The sequence below is a fragment of the Saccostrea cucullata genome, unplaced genomic scaffold (genome assembly GCF_032062105.1).
Source record: "Saccostrea cucullata isolate Sc308-1 unplaced genomic scaffold, CSIRO_AGI_Scuc_v1 ctg8718, whole genome shotgun sequence".
NCBI classification, from domain to species: Eukaryota; Metazoa; Mollusca; class Bivalvia; order Ostreida; family Ostreidae; genus Saccostrea; species Saccostrea cuccullata.
Genome location: NW_026921959.1, coordinates 62,277 through 69,572, shown reverse-complemented (window position 1 = coordinate 69,572; position 7,296 = coordinate 62,277). Strand labels below are relative to the sequence as shown.

Here is a 7,296-nt window from a genome sequence, read left to right as displayed (position 1 = left end):
CCTAGCTTATCCCAATCACTGAAATGTACGTGTAAAGTTTGCCGCAACATGTAATCTAAAACGCCGATTGTTAATAAAAATGGGGATATTCAATTATAATAGTCAATTGATAGCCTCCATCAATAATTAATTTGATAATCATATCCCTCTGTCTCTAATGTACATGTATACACTTGTGTACAAATATTTTTTTCGCATACAAGATTATATCATGGCTTTCTTTAAAACCTTCAACTCCTATGGGATTTAAGTCACACGTTTTAAGAACTAGGACTTAGTGAAAAACATACAAATTCCTGTATTTGTTAAAGGGACTACCATTTTATTCCAAAAGGGGGGGGGGGGGGGGGGGGGGGGGTAGATCAAAAAATGTTGAAAATAAATATGTCCCAGACAGGATAAAAAAAATTAATCTGCCCCAGACCAGTGTTCCCCCTCCAATAATTTTTTTTAGCTTTTCAGACATTTTTCAATAGGGAGGAAAATAAATGATCTGTCCTTCATCTTATTGGAAATAAATATTGGTAGACCTGTCCTTCACTGACATGAAAAGAAATAATAAAAAAAAAATAATGACTTGGGAAAAGTTGCCACCCCCCCCTCTTCCCTTCATAATAAAATGGTGGTCCCCTTTCTTGTTTTGAATCAATTAGGGGAGCCTTTAATCTCCTTTGTAGTTACTATTATTAAGAAAAACCAATTAACAAAATGCACATGCAGGAAAAAAATCTTGATGGACATTGACAGCCTGGCACCACACAAATAAATGCAAGTCAAGATTATCAAATCTTAATAGCCTTTTCAACGCCTGTACAGTAAGTACATGTATATGAAAAAGTCAAATAATTTTTTATGAAGAAATTTTATTTCATAAACAGCTTTTCAAATTAAGATAGACTGTACAAGGAATACTGGGCAGCTGCAATTTTTTTTCCATCACTTCATGTTCTTGTGGATGAAATCAATTCTGAAAATACATGTATGAGAAAATCAGGACTTACATGTAGTAACATAACATTATTGGGAGTAAATTGGTGTTTAAAATTGAATTAAATTCAGATCAATGCATGGAAACATGCATTGGATGCATAATTAAATGTTTGCAATTCTACTGTTATATTTTATTGTTTGCCAGGAATATTGCATGGTAATTTGGTTTATAGCTAATATGGAGCATACCATTTTCCTTGCATCATGGATTAACTTGCTGCCTGATCATGAATGATTCCATTGGTCTTATTCTTTAGGAATATCTGCAACACATTATATATGCTATTGGTATGAGATTACTAAATAAAATACATTGTAAAATAAAATCACTTTTACATTTGACAAAACAATTCATGATATATTGTATACTGTAGTGAATTTGTGAAATTCATATAAAAGTTGAATGGAAACAAAGTTGTATTACAAAACTCTTCTGGGAAATTAAACCTCTGACATTAACAAGAACAAATGATTAGAATATGAAAAAAAAAACATTCTTTCATCTTTATCAGAATGAAAAATAAATATAGGCCTAATCATGCACACATGCATGGTTAAAAAAAATGTGAAATGCTTTATGAGTGTATATACCCTGTGGAGAAATGGATGCATTTTGTATTTATTTATACTTCAAGTCTGGATCTCTTGACTGCTACAATAATAAAAGTATTATATGTCATATGATTAAAAAAAATAATTATGTATAAATTACAAAAATTAATTGACTTAAAAATTGACATGAAATCAAACTAAAAAAAATAAATATTTTATCCCCCATTAATTTAGAAATTCTAAAAATTTAAAACCATAGATCTAAAGTGGAGGTTCTTTGTTTACGTGACAATGATACAAATAATATTTTTTACATTATGCATGTTATGTAGCATGTTTGTATGCCAAAAAGACAACAACATTACATGTTCAGTAAATCATTGTCAACACATTGACTGCAGCAATGAAATTTCAAATTTAATTTAGTCTAAGTTTGTATTACTGTTGAACCCACTTATTACACATGTTGTCTCAAAGAAAATAAGCTAATCGACTCTATATTTAGTACAATCACATTTTTAAATTTCTAGTTAAACAAAGTGATCAACTTTATGTGGGCTGTTGGGAGGGGGGGGGCGACACACACTGCATTGCATTAGTTTTTCACTGACTGTGATAATATATCTAAATAAACACGTACACACTCGCGATAGTTTTTTTCTTCGATGTTAAGAGAAGCATATCTACATAATGTACATACATGTGCATACATACCTGGGCTGAATGCACTGCAGTGATGGATCTAGGGAGCTGGTGCAGATTTCTCACTCTTTATTTTCTGTAATAATGTCCTCATATTCTCGTAATAGGGATAAACAATGCCTTGTCTCTTATCTTATCCCTATTTTCTTTGAAGAATGTCTGATTATTGCATTTAAATCCACTGCATATCTCAGCTGATGTCGCCACGTTTTTAGATGTAAACAGCATTCCGTGTCATCGAGTGCAAGCGTTTGGCTGATGCCGAATGCAGCCAAACGGCACACAAGAAAGAGAATTAATTTAAAAACATGCCATTCTATATAGGAGAAAATCACTAATAATTATTTATTTAGACATGGAAATATTGCCGTTTATAACAAATTCTAGCAAATATCGGTAAATAGTTATTTTGAGCTCTATTTCCTTATAAGGATCAATCAGGGCGGAGCAACTGTCATGACGTCAAACCTCATTATGACCTCATTACCATATTTTTTCCATGGGTTGCCTTAACTGTATGCAGATTCAAGTTTGTTCAAATCTTGACCCCCGGGGCAAGGGTGGGGCCAAAATGACCGACCCAAGTTTTGCATAGGAATATATAGGAAAATTTTTTTTAAAATCTTCTTCTTCAGAACCACCTGGCCAGGAAAGATGAAACTCATGTGGAATCATCCTCAGGTAGTGTAGATTCACGTTTATTCAAATCATGACCCCCGGGGCAAGGGTGGGTCCAAAATGGCTGACCCAAGTTTTACATAGGAATATATTGGAAAAATCTTTAAAAATCTTCTTCTCCAGAACCACGGGGCCAGGAAAGATGAAACTCATGTGGAATCATCCTCAGGTAGTGTAGATACAAGTTTGCTCAAATCATGACCCCCGGGGCAAGGTTGGGGCCAAAAATGGCCGACCCAAATTTTACGTATATAGGAATATATAGGAAATATCTTTAAAAATCCTTCTCAAGAACCACTGGGCCAGGAAAGATGAAACTCATGTGGAATCATCCACAGGTAGTGTAGATTCAAGTTTGTTCAAATCGTGACCCCCGGGGGTAGGGTGGGGCCAAAATGGCCGATCAAAGTTTTGCATAGGAATATATAGGAAAAATCTTTAAAAATCTTCTTCTTCAGAACCACTGGGCCAGGAAAGATGAAACTCATATGGAATCATCCTCAGGTAGTGTAGATACAAGTTTGTTCAAATCATGACCCCCGGGACTAGGGTGGGGCCAAAATGGCTGACCCAAGTTTTACATAGGAATATATTGGAAAAATCTTTAAAAATCTTCTTCTCCAGAACCACGGGGCCAGGAAAGATGAAACTCATGTGGAATCATCCTCAGGTAGTGTAGATACAAGTTTGTTCAAATCATGACCCCCGGGGCAAGGTTGGGGCCAAAAATGGCCGACCCAAATTTTACGTAGGAATATATAGGAAATATCTTTAAAAATCCTTCTCAAGAACCACTGGGCCAGGAAAGATGAAACTCATGTGGAATCATCCTCAGGTAGTGTAGATTCAAGTTTGTTCCAATCATGACCCCCCGGGGCTAGGGTGGGGCCAAAATGGCCGACCCAAGTTTTGCATAGGAATACATAGGAAAAATCTTTAAAAATCTTCTTCTCCAGAACCACGGGGCCAGGAAAGATGAAACTCATGTGGAATCATCCTCAGGTAGTGTAGATACAAGTTTGTTCAAATCATGACCCCCGGGGCAAGGTTGGGGCCAAAAATGGCCGACCCAAATTTTACGTAGGAATATATAGGAAATATCTTTAAAAATCCTTCTCAAGAACCACTGGGCCAGGAAAGATGAAACTCATGTGGAATCATCCTCAGGTAGTGTAGATTCAAGTTTGTTCCAATCATGACCCCCCGGGGCTAGGGTGGGGCCAAAATGGCCGACCCAAGTTTTGCATAGGAATACATAGGAAAAATCTTTAAAAATCTTCTTCTCCAGAACCACGGGGCCAGGAAAGATGAAACTCATGTGGAATCATCCTCAGGTAGTGTAGATACAAGTTTGTTCAAATCATGCCCCCCGGGGCAAGGGTGGGGTCAAAAATGGACGACCCAAGTTTTTCATAGGGATATATAGGGAAATCTTTTAAAATCTTCTTTTCAAGTACTTCAAAGCTATGATTAGTGATATTTATATGGAATCATCCTCACGTAGTGTAGATTCTAGTTTGTTCAAATGATGAATGCCTGGAGGGGAGGGGGAGTAAATTCAAGCCCCTGTGCTCAGGTGAGCGCTGTGGCCCCTGAGCCTCTTGTTTCATTTTGTTAGCAACTCATCTTAAGGATGGAACTTGAAAACGTAATATATGAACATATTTTCGTCTTATCTCAAATAAACAGGGATACAAGTAAAGGTGGATATTATTTGTTAAAAGTTAATGACACATGATAATTGATTTTCTTTAAATGGGCCGGATTTAGATTAAAATGAATTCGAAGAAATAAAAAATATATATATTGGACATATATCATGGGAAAGCCTAGGTTTTGTTAAGATTGCATGAAATGGTTTCAAATTTTCATTTCTTGTTTTAGAAAGAAAAATGGATAATATGTTTAAGAATCTGTTAAGAGAGTGTCAGAATGACACGTATCTTTTATACTTCTCCAGTTCTTCCTCTTCAGATATTTTATCGTTACCTTTTTATGATTTAAATAATTTATATGAGAGATTCATTAATTGCTTTTTAAGTCCCATTCAATAATTTTCTCTAATAAAAAGACGTTACCATATACCAGCGAAGGGCTTCACATTTTGAAATCTTCTCGGCACTCACGGCCATTGAGAAGTGAGGGATCACTTCAAAATGCCGGGCCAATTTTGAGGAAACAGTTGCTACCGATTGTTTTAGCGACTTAGAACAGTCGCGGTCGAGTTTCAAAATAATGTCCTCTCGATCACGGATAGAACGCTCTACTGACCGAGCTCCGGGGAAAGTAAATCTATGTGAGATTTGTGGCGTGACGTCAGTCCTCGTTCTGATAATCAGTTTGACGAATTGAGTTTGTTTTTGATATGCGTGTAAACTTGTAACATTTAGTGCAAAAAGAATTGAGTCATCCTTTTCATTGAAAATAAAATAAAAAACTGAAAAAGTGGTATAGAAGGCAGAAAAAAAGTTACACGGTTATGTTTCTGAAGGTAATCAAAATACATTAATATATTACTTTGTGAAGTCCACCTATATTTCAACCAGTGCTTCATTACAAAAAACGTTTCCTAATGCAATATGAATCACATTTAAAACAGCAGCAAGGTCAATGTACAGTTAATTCTCGATAAACCGCCACCTTTTGTAATTTAGAAATCATGGCGGTATAACGAATTTGGCGATGAATTGAATTTCCCATCTTCTGGAAAACAAGAAGTAGAGTTACCGTTCTTAGAAACACCCTTTAGCGTTTCTATTTTTATTATTACATGTACATGTATATAAAAACATATTTCTGATTAAAAATACTTCAAGTAATTTTTTTAATGTACAAATTCGCTAAAACAAAATGTTCAGTTATAAAATAAAGACACGTACATGGGTGTGCATTTAAATCTGCAGTTCTTCTATTGAAAAAAAAAACCCATGCGGGTTCGATCGTCGTGATATATTGCCGATAGTAAGTAAAATGAATTCTTGAATAAATTTATTGTTTATGGCAACATTGTTAATAAAACATTCACAATTTATACCGTATAATTATTTTTTCAGCAAACTTTGCAATGTTTAAAGCAGGGATCATCTAAATTAAATAGTTACCGGCGTACTTTAACAACGACAGCTTTTGTGGCAAAGCCGTGACGAAATGATTTTTATTAAACAAAAAACAAAATTATTACAACAGTGTTAATGTTAAAATCTTTGTTCATTTAGTTCTTGTTTAATTACTTAATTACATGTACCTTGTCTGCCTTTGCATGCTTTACAGCAGGGATAGTGTCAATCAATTAGTCGCGCTTCACTGACCACACTCACCTGTGGCGGTATATCGAGATAATTGACACTTAGAAATGGACGTTTGTTGTGAAAACAGGGTGGCGGATGGCGGTATACGAATTTGGCGTTATAAAGAGAATTTTATATAGCAGGAAAAACGTTCTTGGGAAATCATGGCGGTATTGCGGAAATGGCGATGAATCGAATGGCGATAATTCGAGAATTGACTGTATATAGAACTACTATTGAAATTTTTATATGGCCTCTTTATTATCATTGATCATGTGACTTAAATTAAGGATACACCAAAGGTTTCCAAAGGGCAAAATTTAATTTGCTTGTAATTCTTTCATTAACAAAGATAACATATTAAAAGTATATATCATTTGAAAGCTTGTTAAATTCACTATTTAATGATCTTAATTTAAATTTTCAATTTTATCTTATTAAAAAATAATTAATATTTTAATGTAAATATTAGTGCATTTATATTTTATAAATCAACTTTTTTGTATTCCACCTCTCAAAGTCAAAATTTTGCCTCAATGTAGACTAAAGATTGAACTTTAAAACCGTATCTCAGATTTTTGATAAATCTTCTTATTCAAAAGTTACATCCATTTGTCTTTCAATGTTACCAATTTATTAGCCTAATTCTACATTTCCCCCAATAATTCGAGAACTGAGCAAGATATCAAAAATCTGAGATACGGTTTTGTGAAAACACATTTGAGACACATTCTGGCCAGTTTTCTGAGAAATTGGTCGATAAATAAGGGAGCTGAATCCTTTCAAATAATACCACCAACTGTCTGATCTTACTTTACAGTAGAGGGCAAAAACCCATTACACAACAAAGTCTGCCAAAGCTGGAAATATATGACACCTCGGAGATTCAGCTTTGGATACCTGTCACTTATCCATATTTCCTATGCATATTCACAAGAATGGGAGGTTCTGTTCTTTATTTAGGTGCTTTTAATGAAGTAAAATAGGTTCAATTCTGAATCAGAAAGATTTCTCGGCAAAATAGCAAGAGCTAAGCTCCACCTCCTATTTCATGGTCATTAGTGACCTGTTAGATCTCCTTCCCTAA

At 34.8% G+C, this 7,296-nt stretch overlaps 1 long non-coding RNA gene across 1 annotated transcript; it reads right to left on the bottom strand.

The window, feature by feature from the left end:
- Positions 1 to 727: 727 nt before the first annotated feature.
- On the bottom strand, positions 728 to 2,751 carry LOC134260963 (uncharacterized). The gene is made up of 4 exons (XR_009990685.1): positions 2,257 to 2,751; positions 1,582 to 1,642; positions 1,180 to 1,253; positions 728 to 967 (listed from the first exon to the last, which is right to left on the bottom strand). It is a non-coding gene; the product is annotated as an uncharacterized LOC134260963 (long non-coding RNA).
- Between the last annotated feature and the right edge of the window lie 4,545 nt (positions 2,752 to 7,296).